A 13913-nucleotide genomic window follows, 5' to 3' on the forward strand; every position below is an offset into this window, starting at 1 on the left:
TGTGAGGCCAAGAACCCCAGGTCAGAGAATAAAAGGCTTGCCGTCATCTTGGGAGCTCTAAGAACAAAGACCTGCCGGTAACACTGACACATCAGCTCCCACATCCATAAACCCATAAAATTTCTTTCCTTTAATTTGTACTACACAGGTGGGTCTATTAGAGGCTATGGGTTGGGATAGATAGATTTCCCGTATAGTTGTGCTCCCAAACCCTTTATTTCCTTGTTTCTTCTTTCGTGGAGAAGGGTGTAATTTGCAGGGAATAAGTAATAATTGCACTATGTATTCTCTCGGTTCAAAAACCCGAAGATCTTGTGACATTAAAACTACTTGAATTTCTCCTTCATAATCAGAGTCAACAACTTCTGGGACTACAGTAATGCCTTGCAAGTTAAGGCAGCTTTTGCCTAAAATTAGTCCCATATATCCTGCTGGTAAAGGTCCCCAAATGCCAGTGGGAATCTTGGTGGGTTTGTCTTCCCCAGCTTATGTAATCCTTTCTCTGTCTGGAGATCTAATCCTGCACTTCCTGGAGTTCCTCGGGTGAGGGAATCAATATGCCTCTGGGAACCCATGCCTGAAACAGGGTTGAGGTCTGAATTGGGAATGCCCTCATTGTTTGTGAGGCCCGGGTACAGGCCCCCATCTCATTTCCCAATAGGGGGGTGCCATTCTGAAGAAATTTTGAGCAGCACTGATTAGCCGAGTTATTTCCTTTGTTATAGTAAGGACAAAGTCCTGGTGTTCTTTCCACTGGGGGGCGGGTGAGAACTGCATTGTAAGATCCTTTCTGTCCGGAGATCTGGTGGCATTCCTTTTTAAAATGTCCGTTTTTCCACAATTATAAAATTTTCCCATTTTAGTGTTTGACCCTTGGCTCTTTTTAGATTTGTCAACAGCTAAATTAGCCATTGCTTCAGCTAACATTGCAGATCGATGAAGCTCAGTTGCTACATCTTGACAAGCTCTGAGAAAATTTCCCAAGTTTTTGTACACCTCACCGGTGCCAGTGCACATTTACAATTTGCATTTGCATTCTCAAGAGCTAGAGGAAAGGTTAGCATTTCTGCAGCCGCGGTATGAGGAATCTGATGCCTCACTGCCTCTTGTAGTCTTGCAAGAAATTGTGCATAGGGTTCCTGTGACCCTTGCATGATATGTAAAAAGGATAGTACTGGGACTCCCTCTTCAGGAATTGTGGCCCAGGCACATTTAGCAGCCTGTGTGCACTGCTGATAAGCAGCATTTGTGAGTGCTATTTGATGTACCAGGTCAGAATAAGGGCCATTACCCAATAGCCTATCCTCTGTAATGTCTCCGTTTCTAGCAGCATGGTTCTGTCTAGCCTGGTCTGCACCCAGTTCTTGCCAGTTTAAATTCCATGTCAGATATGCACTAGCAGACAAGCAAGTTCGTGCCAAGTGTTTCACATCAAAGGGTAAAAGACACATAGCACCAAACATAGATTCTAGCCATCCTAAAGTGAATGGGCTCTGTACGCCATTATTTACCACACTCACTTTTAATTCCTTTAACAACTTAAACTCTAGTGGAGTGTGTTCATGATTAAGCTGCTGTGGATTATTTGGATCAGGCCTTACGGAAATAGGAAAAGTGAAAGGTCCTAGGGGCTCTCCAGCCGTGGTGGCAGAGCGTAAAATTCTTTGTATTGGGGACTCTGTTTCTGCCACCGAAGGAGGCGGTACAGATGTTTCTGCAACTGGAGGGGGCGGTATAGGCCAATTTTTATCCTCCCTCTCCTATTACTTATTTTCAACTGGAGTTGTGGGTGGGACAACAGATTCTTTCAGATTTTTAGATTCAGGCTGCTGTCCTGCAGAATAATAAGGAGATAATGGCAGAAGTACAGTATGAACTAAACTCCAAGTGGAGAAAACTGAAGAATCAACTTTAAAACCTTTTTGATGAGCCTGTTTTAATCCTTCTCCTGCTCTATCCCAATTTTCTACATCAAGAGTCCCTGCCTGTGGAAACCATGGGTTATGCATAATAACCTCCCATAGCCTCTTAGTTAGTGTGAGAACTAACTTGAGCACCAGTTTGTTTCAACAAAACTTTAAGCAACTGCATATAATGTTTTTCTTCAACAGACAAATTCTGCCCCATGTTACCCTGATTCAGAAAACTTCCCATTTCCAGTACTACTTTAAAGTACTGCTCCCAGTACCTCTTTAGGGCACTAATCTTATATCTGCTGCTGGCAGACTCGTCCCGGGGTCCCCGTTCACCTTGTCAATTTCAATTCCTCTGCTCCAGCAGACCTTCTTCATTCACATCCTCATAGTCCCTGTGTTCGGACGCCACCTGTAGAGCACCCGATTCTGTCGCTGTTCAGGGCGCCACTATGTAACCCGCACGGACCTAGGGGGACTGAACAAAGTGGGGTGAAAGCAGGAATAAAAGACATGAGACAAAAGAGTAGATTTGGAAGAAGGGGTCAGGGGGCACTTTGCCTCTAGTGGACAAGGGCCCTGAGCTTTACACAGCCCTCCGTATTTATTAGGCAAAAGAGATAGAAGGAAGAGGGGCCTGGAAGAAGGGGTCAGCTGCTCTGTCCAGAGTAGGCTTGCAAGACTGCATTCTCCAGATGTCCCAGTAGATAACCTTAAGGAGCTTGGTGCCAGGAAGCAATTGCCCTCAGCAAACCTTCTGGCAGTGGGAGCAGTTGTGAGTTTGCCCACATCCTGCATTCATGATAAATAGTTTGCTGTTTGATCATAAAGCCTCCAGTGGAATGCTGAGTTGGTTACGTCCCTCAGGCCTTTGGCTCCCTATATACGCCTTCCAGGTTATTAGCCATGACTTTCCCTCTTCGTTTCTCTTTTCTATACTTTCCATGCATTCTACAGAATAAAGTATCCTGGGGCTTTAGAGTAATCTAATTCCTACTGAATCCAAAATAACATGATTTAATCCTTGAATTTTCAAACAATTTCAATGAGTTTTGTTTTTCATCAGGGTTTCGACCTCCCCCATAATAAAATCCCTTATTTCTTTTTGCCACTTCAGTCATAAAATCCAACCTACCATTTTCCATTGAAAGCTGAGTCTTTCTTTCTTATTTACATAAAAATTGTTGGATGTATCTATGGACAAACCAGGGGAAATTGAGTGTGTGGTGGGGAAGTGTTAAGAGGGCCTCAGAGTGGCTGCAGACCAGCTCCATGCATCCCTAGGTAAGTCCCCATCCATTCTCTCCCTCATTCTTAATGTGTTTTCAAACAGGTGAGGAACAATGAAAAACCAAGTCGGACATTCTAGTGCTAATTATATAGAGAATTTATATAGAAAGTGATAAATGCAAATATTCCATCAGAAGGAGTATTAATGTTAAATAACCTCAACTCACTAGTAATTAGGCAATTATTTTTCATTGATTAACACAATTTAAAATTCAAGTCACTAATGATATTCAGTATTGTGAGGATGTAATGAAGCAGATAGTCTTATGCAGTATCGGCAGGACCATATTATTATACACAGCCTTAGAAGGACAGTTTAGCAACATCTCTCAACATTTTAGGTGAGAAATTTATCTGCAGCTGGTGCCTCAGTGCTGATGCTGGGGGATACTGGTGAGCATGGCGCAGCATTGGATGGTGGGGCTCCAGGCTTCAGGCTCCATACTTCAGACTGCAGGACCTGGAGCTGCTTCCTGCGTCACAGCAGGGCTGCTATAGTGTGCTCTAGTGCAGAACTGGCAGGGGTGCCTGCAGGCCTCTTCCCCAGCATGTGTGTTCACTTTTATTTTTCTCTTTTTTTGAGACAGGACCTCATTCTGTTGCCCAGGCTGGAGTGCACCGGAGCAATCACAGTTCACTGCAGGCTCAACTTCCCCAGTTCAGGTGATCCTCCCACCTCAGCCTCCTGAGTAGCCGGGACTATAGGTGCAGGCCACGCAGTGGTTCATGCCTGTAATCCCAGCACCTTGGGAAGCTGAGGTGGGTGGATTACTTGAGTCCAGGAGTTTGAGAGCAGCCTGGGCAACATGGCAAAACTCCATGTTTACAAAAAATGTGAAATAATTAGCCATGCGTTCACTTCTGAGGGAAAAGTCATGGACTCTGTGGTACTGTGAACCCCATGTCACTCACACCAGAAAGAACACTGTGTACTTTTGGGTCTTGGGAAGGCTGACTGACTACCTGAGGTGATGCATACTTATTTGTTTATTTATTTTTATTTTATTATTATTATTTTTTCAGACAGAGTCTCACTCTGTTGCCCAGGATGGAGTGCAGTGGTGCGACCTCGGCTCACTGCAACCTCCGCCTCCTGGGTTCAAGCGCTTCTCCTGCCTCAGCCTCTCCAGTAGCTGGGATTACAGGTGCCTGCCACCATGCCCAGCTTAATATTTGTAGTTTTAGTAGAGACGGGGTTTCACCATGACGGCCAGGCTGGTCTTAAACTCCTGACCTCAAGTGATCTGCCTGTCTCCGCCTCCCAAAATGCTGGAATTACAGGCTTGAGCCACTGCGCCCAGCCAATGCATACATTTTTCCTCAGGAGATTAGCTTTTACCAGCAAAGGGCATTCAGAATCAGTTAGCGGACCATTGTTTTCTGAAGTAATCACAGGCCAGTCCCTAGTGGGAGAAAGAAGTGGCCTCTGTAGCAGGACACCTGGAGCTCAGCCCCAGCTCTGCTGTGCGGCTGTGTGACCTTGGGTAAGTCCCTTAACTTCTCTGGGCTCAGCTTTCTTTGTAGGTAAAATCGGGGGCTTGAGCTTGTTCTCTCTACAGCTCTCCTACAGATTGAGTCTGTCTGCAATCACAAGGAGCAGGAGAGAAAGAGACTTAAAATATGTTATTGTGGTCAGCAGCTGTGGGCTGAATGTTTATGTCCCCCCCGCCCCAGCCATTCTACTCTTTAGCTTAGAGCTATTCTCCACGTGGGACCCAGTGGGTCCATGAGGTCAAACTATTTTAATGATGATACTCAGAAGTTATTTATCTCTCTCCTTATTTTATGAGTAGAATTTTCCAAAGGTTATTTGGCATTTGACAGTCTAACAGATTGGATGGAGAACAAGACAGAGAATCCAGCTTCTGGCCAGACGTGGTGGCTCACAGCTCTAATCCCAGCACTTTGGGAGACCGAGGCAGGAGGATCACTTGAGCTTAGGAGCTTGAGACCACCCTGGCCAGCATGGCAAGATCCCATCTCTACCAAAAAATATAGAAATTAGCTCGGCACAGTGGTGTGCGCCTGTGGTCCCAGATACTTGGGAGGCTGAGGTGGGACGATTCCAAGGATTACTGTTGTTGCTAATTTTTTTTTCTTTTCAAAAATACAGATATTTTAAATAAAGGTATGTTATTTATGTTAACCTGTAATGCGCTTATTATTTCAAAATCAATTAACAATGTAAATATTTAAAACTTCTGTGTTAAAATTTCTAATAGTATAAATAGCAATAGATTTAGCCCACTGTAAGGGAGATGGTTGTGCTTTAGTCAGGAGTAGGCCGAGGCAGCCTTCTGGTGCAGCATGACTCAGTGGGTTTGGAGCGCAGGCACACAACTCTGCACATTATGTAACCATGCCACGTGAAGTGCATTAGGTGACCACTCACATCAGCACGTGCTTGGCTCAGAGCCACTGTTGTCTGTAAAAGGTAAAATTACCCTGCTGACACTGTACATATGGCTTGCGCCCATCGAGAGAATAAAGCCATGTTGAAACCGCCTACTCGAGTGTTTTTCCAGTTACCTGACACCCACCCACCAACTCCCCTTGGACTTTAGTTTGGGCTAGAACCTGACAATTGGCATCACGAACAGGATCCTAAGGTAAGTGAGCCTTCGGTCCCTGCTGATTCCAGGTTTGCCATGTGACCACAACATGGGTTGTGGTACCCGGTGGTAGCCGTGCTGCGAGGGTAGGCCTGAGTGGAAACCTGGATGGCAGTAGATGGGTCCCCCATGAGCATGGAGAAGGTGCTGAAGCAGCTGGAAGCGCAGAGCAGCAAGAAGGAGAGAGCCCTTGCTGGCAGAGTTGGATGGGCATTTTTAACTGTGTTAAGAAAAGTACACACCCAGTCCCTGAAGGATGCAGACTGGAGGCCTGGCTACACCGATCTGGAAAATAATTAGAGGTTGCCATGAAAGGGGGACCTCCAGGTGCAGGCAGGGTGCCTGGAGGTGTGGCTTCAGAGCTTGGAAAAGGAATTAGAGGCTACCGTGAATGCAGGCCTGGGTCCATCATCTTGTCTGGAGATCCGCACTCAGTTTCATACCAAGGAGGAAGAACCCCTGTTGCAGGCTCACCCAGTGGTCCGAGAGAAGGTAGATCATGAACAGCAACTGGGGCCCCAAGGGTGGACTCAGGGACTCCCCACCACAATGCAACACATTTCATATATTGCCTATACCCCAACTGAGTTGCAGGAATTAGGCAAACAGTGCTGCCAGTGTCCAGGGGAACCCCTGCCTGCCTGGATGCTTCATCTGTGGAACGATGGAGCAGATAGTATCTCCCATTCCACCTCTGAGATGGAAAATCTGGCCTCCATCATGACTCACCCCTCTCTCTGTCAGCGGCTGCAAGTGAGTAGGTGGTTAGTGGCAGGGCAAGGAGACCACACCCTGACTGAGTGGCTACAGGCAGCCATATGAACTGTGTGGAATAATGCTGGTGAAATGCCCAAAACTGTGAGTAAATGGCAGTCGTATGTCAATTTGGTGTAAGTCATTCGGGAGATGGGTATGCGGCAGGCTATGTTTGACCTGAATACCTGAGGGCCAGATGATGAATGTTTCACCTCCCACATGAGGGATCTCGTGTTGGGTTCTATGCTCCTGAGCCCCTTTGGCTCCCGAGCTGCTGTCCTCACCCCATACGTAGGGCACCGCATATATAAGTAACCACGGCCATGGTGGCTCTCGGGGAAGCAGAAGGCCATCAGGGGGATTGAAGGGTCCACACCATAAAGAAGGGGAAGGTACCCCACCCACAGGGGACTCCCCATAAAAAGGGGGCCCCAAAAAGTAACACACTCACAGATGTGGATAGATTTGATTTTGGCTGGGGTTGACTGAGAGAAAATTGATAAGCAGCCCAATGAAATACTCCTAACTTTGTGGAGACAGCTGTATGCAGGGCAGCAATTCTCGAAAATGCCCAAAGGGGAGAAAGGCATTGCTGCGTGACCTGGTCCCACCCACCTCAGAGACTACTTGCTGCAGCCAGGTGGAAATGTAGAGCCTTTTCTGTTCAACTGGGGAACTGGCCAAAGGTGTCTGGCTTGGGGGGACACCAGACGACCAGAGGCCACATGTGGAATTGGCAATCCACTGGTCCCCTACCAATGTACAGTGGGTGCTGGTGCTGGTAGATACTGGCGTAGATTGTAGCCTTGTTTATGGGAACCCAGTTAAGTTTTTGGGCAAATCTGCATCGATTGACGGTTATAGAGGCCAGTCAGTGAAAGTGAAACCTGTATCTCTGTACCTTGGCATTGGCCACTTGGCTCCTTGCTTATACACTGTGTATGTCTCTCCCATACCTGAATACATTCTGGAGGTGGATATTTTACACGGCTTGGAAGCTGTGCCATCTATCATGGATCTGATGAACCACTCGACAATGGAATTGGGACAGTACCACTATGTGGTGGACATGGTCAATGCATTCTTCTCAATTGACCTTGCTCTAGAGAACCAGGGACAGTTTGCCTTGACGACAATGGACTTTCACAGTGTTGCTGCAGGGCTATGTGCATAGCTCCACCTTATGTCATGGTCTTGTTGCCGTGGACTTAGCAGCCTGAAAATGTCCAAAGGGAATCCACTTGTTCCATTCTGTTGATGATATTATGTTAACCTCTGATTCTCTTGCAGATTTAGAAGCAGCGGCACCCCTCTTGTGGCAACATTTGGCAGCATGCAGTTGGGCCATCAACAAATCCAAGGTCCGAGGGCCTGGATTACCTGCTAAATTCTTGGGAGGTATCTGGTCGGGTAAGATGAAGGCCATACAAGAGGCTATCATTGACAAAATTTAGGCATATCCCTGGCCAACCACAGTGAGGCAGCTGCAAACTTTTGTGGGCCTCCTGGGATATTGGTGGGCATTCCTGCCTCATTTAGCTCAAATGATAAAACCATTGTATCAGTTAACAAAGAAGGGAGCAATCTGGGATTGGGCTGATGTGGCTGAGACTGCCTTCCTTGCAGCCAAGTGGGCTATTCAGCAGGCACGAGCCCTATGGGTAGTTGACAAGGGATGCCCATTTGAACTGGATATGCATGTGACAACAGATGGTTTTAGTTGGGGCCTGTGGCAGCACACAGAGTGCCTGAGAATGCCATGAGGCTTTTGGTCCCAAATATGGAAAGGAGCTGAGCTCTGGTATTCCTTGATAGAGAAATAGCTAGCAGCTGTATATGCGGCCCTTGTGAGAAGTGATAGGATGGGCTACAGTCACAGTGTCGATGACTTACCTGACAGCGGAATGGGTGCATTCATGTGTAATGACCCCCTGGACTTGGATGGTGCAGACCTCCACTTTGGCAAAGTGAGGCACTTACTTGGAGCAGCAGAGTACGCTGAGTACAAGCCTATTAGCAGCAGAGTTGCAAGAGGTCTTGGGACCTGCAGTCCTAATGCAAGAGAAGGCCATGGGGCCTGAGGCACCCCTTGACCCCGAGCCACTGCCATTTAAGGAAGGGCATCCCTCTATTCCTGATGGGGCATGGCATACAGATGGGTCTAGTCGAGGTGCTACTCCTGCCTGGACCAGCGTTGCAGTCCAACTTAGTACTGACACCATATGGTTTGAAACCAGGTGTGGACAAAGTAGTCAATGGGCTGAATTTAGAGCAGTATGGATGGTGATCACCAAGGCGGAGACACCTATTATAATCTGTAATGATAGCTGGGCAGTCTATGGAGGCCTAACCTTGTGGTACTTGGAAAATACAGAATTGGCTAGTTGGCCACCAACCCATTTGGGGCCAAGCCATGTGGCAAGACCTCTGGGAAATGGGTCATCACAAAGATGTAACTATTTATCATTTGTCAGGCCATATGCCTCTGGCCACCCCTAGCAATGATGAGGCAGAAGCCTTGGCCAAGGTCCGATGGTTAGAGTCGGCATCTACATGAGATGTGGCCTTGTAGCTACACCAGAAACTGGGACATGCAGGGGGTAAACTGATGCAACAGGTCAATAAATGTTGGGGTCTGTCCCTGCCCATGCAAGACATTTGGGAGGCTTGTCAGAAATGCCCGGCATGTGCTCAGACATACCCTAAATGGAGGCAGCTGCCCAGTGCTACACAAGTGACAACAGGGCAAGTGCCCTTGACCAGGTGGCAAGTAGGCTACATTGGGCAGCTGCCGAAGCCACAAGGGTATACGCATGTGCTAACAACTGTGGACACAGCCACAGGCCTGTTGTTTGCCTATCCTTGCAGGGTGGCCAACCAACGGCACACCATCCAGGCCCTGCAACACTTATGTGCTCTATATGGTTGCCCTGGTTGCCCTTTGGTCATTGAGAGTGATAGGGGGACACATTTTACTGGACAACAGGCACAACAATGGACATAAAGTAGGGATTCCATGTACCACACAACTTGCGAGCTGTGGGTATGATTGAGCGATATAACGAGCTCTTGAAGAATGGGTTATGCTTGCATGTCACGCCCCTGTCTTTGCAGGGCTGGAGTTCCAGGCTGGACCTTATGCTCCAAACCTTGAATGAATGGCCATGGAAAAGCAGCCCAGCCCAGGTGGAGGCTTTGTTACATGGGCTGCCGCCCCTATTCAGTTGCAGTTACACACCAAGGATAACCTCCTCTGACCAGGTATGGGGACAAACGGTAACCTGTTGTTGCCTGCCCCAACGCCCCTGAAGGTAGGGGAACAGAAAACCTGGCAGTGGCCAGAGCCCCTTCAAGCCCCCGGCTGCTGGTGGTCGGCCATCATAGCTCCCTGTGGGGAGGGCCTACAGTATGACTTGTATGTCACTCTTTGGGTGTTCAATGCATGGCCCCCAAAGTTAACTGTTTGTAGGAAAAAGGCCAGGGGAGAAACCTTCCTCCAGGGGTCATATGTACTGTCTGGGTGGCCTATTACAAGCTCCCCTGTGACTTTGGCATGAATACAGGACCCAAAGGAACCATGGGGAGCTGAAAATGTGTGGTACTATTGCCCAGGGCAGAAGCCCTTGGGGGCTGCATTGTTGTCCAGGGATGAAAGGTTAGCCTGTATTTTGCCTGAGGGATGTGATTTTCCTCTGTTAGTACCTGTGCCTACTCTGTCATTCCAACTGTAGGTTAACATGCTCCAATTGCATTGTGGACTGGGCCCACACCTACGTTGAAGTGACCAACGTTTCCAACTGTTGGATCTGCACCGCCCTTCTAGCAGCTGCAGATGGCTTGCCTTGGCACATACATTCAGCAGCTGCAGAGAACTGGACATGGCTGGAGACTTGAGGTCCCATGGCTGATGCCTGGAATGCAACGCAGCAAGCTTTGGACAAAGGATGCCACAAGACCCACAGCACAGCCATTCCCTGGCTGGCCCATAGGGTTTATGACGGGTGGGGCTGGCTAGTGGGGTAACGTGCAGTACCCCCGGCCCAGGCACCGTGGTGCATAGAGCAACACTGGGGCAACAGCACTGTGGGATGGGTACCCGTCACAGCCTGTGTAAACATAATACATGTCACCACACCAAAGGTATGGTGGAAGAAGCGGCCCCACCAAGGGGCCTCGATGGATTGTGTGCCCCCCTGGGAGTTTATGGGTCTGTGGGGACACAGGGTGGCCTTACCTATAAGCAAACTGGACTGGATGTTATACCTGAGGGTGGCCTCATGTACCTGCCACTGTTCTCACATTGCCCAGATGCCCGCAAAACTGGGAGGTGCTACACTCTCGGTTTTTGCAAGTGTGATGAGCACCCTGGTGGTTCTACCCCTTGACAGTCACTATCCCTGGAGTGTGTGTCATAACTGTAGAAACACAAGTTACTGCTCTTGCAGAGCATGCTGCTCAGGCTCTGAATTACACCTGAGTGGCCCTCTTCCCATTAATGGATGAGGTTGATCAGATCAGAAAGGTGGTGTTGCAAAACCGAACGGTCTTAGACATAGTAATTGCTTCCCAAGGAGGCACCTGTGCCCTTTTAGGAACACAATGTTGTGCCTTTATCCCTGACAATTGGCAGAACATAACAGCAGCCCTGCAACAGATCTCACAGGAGATTAAGGTAGTCAAGAGCCTTACTGATGACCCCCTGCAGAGATGGTAGGCATCCCTGGGCTCTGGCCTACTCTGGGCCCTAATAGTCATAAGTAGCATAGCTGGGATCCCAGCAGTGAGCTGTTGCTCTCTGTATTGTTGCTGTGGACTATGGATTCAGGGCTCCACCCTACAGGCACATGTCCCTACCCGGAAGATGCCCTTGGCCTAGGGGTGGAGTGTAAGGATGATGGCTGCGCTTTAGTCAGGGGCAGGCTGAGGCCACTTTTTGGTGCACCATGATTCAGTGGGTTTGGAGCGCAGGCACACGACTCCACACATTATGAACCATGCCACTTGAGGTGCATTAGGTGACCACTCACATGAGCTTGTGATTGCTTCAGAGCCTCTATTGTCTGTAAAAGCTGACGCTGGATATATGGCTCATGCCCAGAGAGAGGATAAGGCCATGTTCAAACTGCCTATGATTCCTTGGGTGTTTTTTCAGCTACCCCTCACCCACCCACCAACTCCCTTCGGACTTCAGTTTGGGCTAGAACCTGACACCCACATAAACTAAAGCTGTATGAGGTCCTCAGTTTTCAAGCACGTAAAAGTATTCTGTATCCAAAAGTTTGTGAACCACTGCCCTAGAGAAACTTTCCATGGTGTGCAAGATGTATGTAAGAATGCCCAGTAGAGACACAATAAGAAACCAGAAAAAGTGGAAATCTCAATGCCTGTCATCAAGAGAGATAAATGCAGCGTGGTCTATTTCTGTTCACCTCACATTGCCCAGATGCCTGCTTAACTGGGAAGTGTTATGTTCTCAGTTTTTGCAAGTATCATAAAGGAGTGAATGGAGCATTACCTGTCATTATAGACACTGCAAAATGAGCTAGTAGCAGGATTTTTACCACACGTACCCATAAGCAAAACGTGGCATTGTTCATCATGCTTTTACGTTGTTATGTAAATAACTTAAAATTTTGTGAATAACGTAAAAGCATGGTGAACAACGCCACGTTTTGCTTATGGGTACCTGTGGTAAAAAGCAAAAATCATGACCCTGAAGGGGTGAGCATGCCTACAGGTGCTGGGCAGGCACTGTCTTGCAAAGAGCACAAAATGTGCAGGTCCCTCTGGGAGTGTTATAGCGGATAGCTAGTCAGGAAGAGCAGGGCAGGAGAGGGCTCCCCATCCCCCACACACACCAGGAGTGTCAGGTGACCATCAGGTGATGGTCTGGCAGTTGTTGACTGTCTTTCTAAAGTAATAATTGGTCACATCCAGCCACAGGGAAAAGCCTGCTTCTAATAGATAGAAAACACTCGAAACTGGTGAGCAGCAGTTTCCCTATAAGATCTCAGGAGTTGAGCCAGTGGGCTCAGGCATGCACATGGGACAGCCCACCCCAAGGGAAGAACCAGGGGAGAAATAACGCAAGAGCCCGGAAGCATGCTGATGTATAAAACCCCAAGTCAAAAGGTCAAACCACGTACTTGCCTTTTAAGTCATCCACTTGGCCCTCTTCCAAGTGTACTTTCCTTCCTTTTGTTCCTATTCTAAAGCTTTTAAATAAACTTTTACTCCTGTGCTAAAACTTGCCTCAGTCTCTCCTTCTGTCTTATGTCCCTCAATTGAATTCTTTCTTCTGAGGAGGCAAGAATTGAGGTTGTTGCAGACCTGCATGGATTTGCTGCCAGTAACAGGAGCAGAGGACCAGGCCTTGGAGACGGTGAGGGGGCCACTCCCTCCCTATCCCCAGGCATCGGTGAGATCTGAGACAGACTGCTCTCCCCTTGGAGTGTATTGCTGACCTTGCCAACTGAAAAGAAACAGCTTCTGATAGTCTTTACTAACAGATAATAGAAAAGAAAAACTGCCATCTGCACACCAGATGCCAGGATAAGGGTTGATTAGCTGCAAAAATGAAACAACACCTGATCCTGCAACTGCAGCTAGAGCCCCGCCTGCTTAAGTTTACACTGGTCCACTGTCATTTTCCATCACCTATTTGTCTTCTGCACAAAACAGATAGGTGAGCTGAATGGAGAGAGGTGGACATCATCATCCTTCATCTTTCAAGTTCTTGCTGCAATTCCTCCAGACATGCAGTGTTGTTTTGTTTAGTATCTTGGCAGGTAGAGGCAGTTCCAAAGGCTTCCACTTGGCCCTCACTCTGTGGATCAGAGAATCAATGTGGGGATTCTTCCCCAATGCTGAGTATCTCTATTCCAATTATGCTTTCTGTTAAGAAGATTGTTTCTTTCTGTTTCTCCTATTGATGGGGGCACTGGGCTTATAGTTCTCTGTGGGAGGAGTTCTAATTACAGATTGAATTTGTTTAGTAGATGTGAGATTATTCACATTTTGTATTATTTTTCCATGTCAATTTTCTTTATTTTTCTTTGTCTTTTTAAAAGATGGGGTCTCACTATATTTCCCAGGCTGGTCTCAAACTGCTTGGCTCAAGTGATCCTCTCACCTTGGCCTCCCAGAGTGTTGGGACTACAAGCATGAGCCACTGCTCTCAGCTCAATTCTGCATTCTGGAACTGGGAGAATAACTATAGGATAAGTTCAGGGACCCTCTAGACCCACAGTGAAACAGACCTGAGCTCAAACTCTAGTGATCCCCTGACCTCTATGAAGCCCTACTTTGGCTGGTAGACCACAAAGATATTTTGGGTCTGTTA

General features: G+C 47.7%; 1 long non-coding RNA gene across 1 annotated transcript; it reads left to right on the forward strand.

The window, feature by feature from the left end:
- Positions 1–5689: 5689 nt before the first annotated feature.
- LOC112132757 (uncharacterized) lies at positions 5690–13661 on the forward strand. The gene is made up of 5 exons (XR_002914484.3): positions 5690–5812; positions 6560–6673; positions 7862–7981; positions 9686–9832; positions 10303–13661. It is a non-coding gene; the product is annotated as an uncharacterized LOC112132757 (long non-coding RNA).
- The last annotated feature ends 252 nt before the right edge of the window (positions 13662–13913 follow it).

This window comes from Pongo abelii, chromosome 2 (assembly GCF_028885655.2).
Source record: "Pongo abelii isolate AG06213 chromosome 2, NHGRI_mPonAbe1-v2.0_pri, whole genome shotgun sequence".
Classification (NCBI taxonomy): domain Eukaryota; kingdom Metazoa; phylum Chordata; class Mammalia; order Primates; family Hominidae; genus Pongo; species Pongo abelii.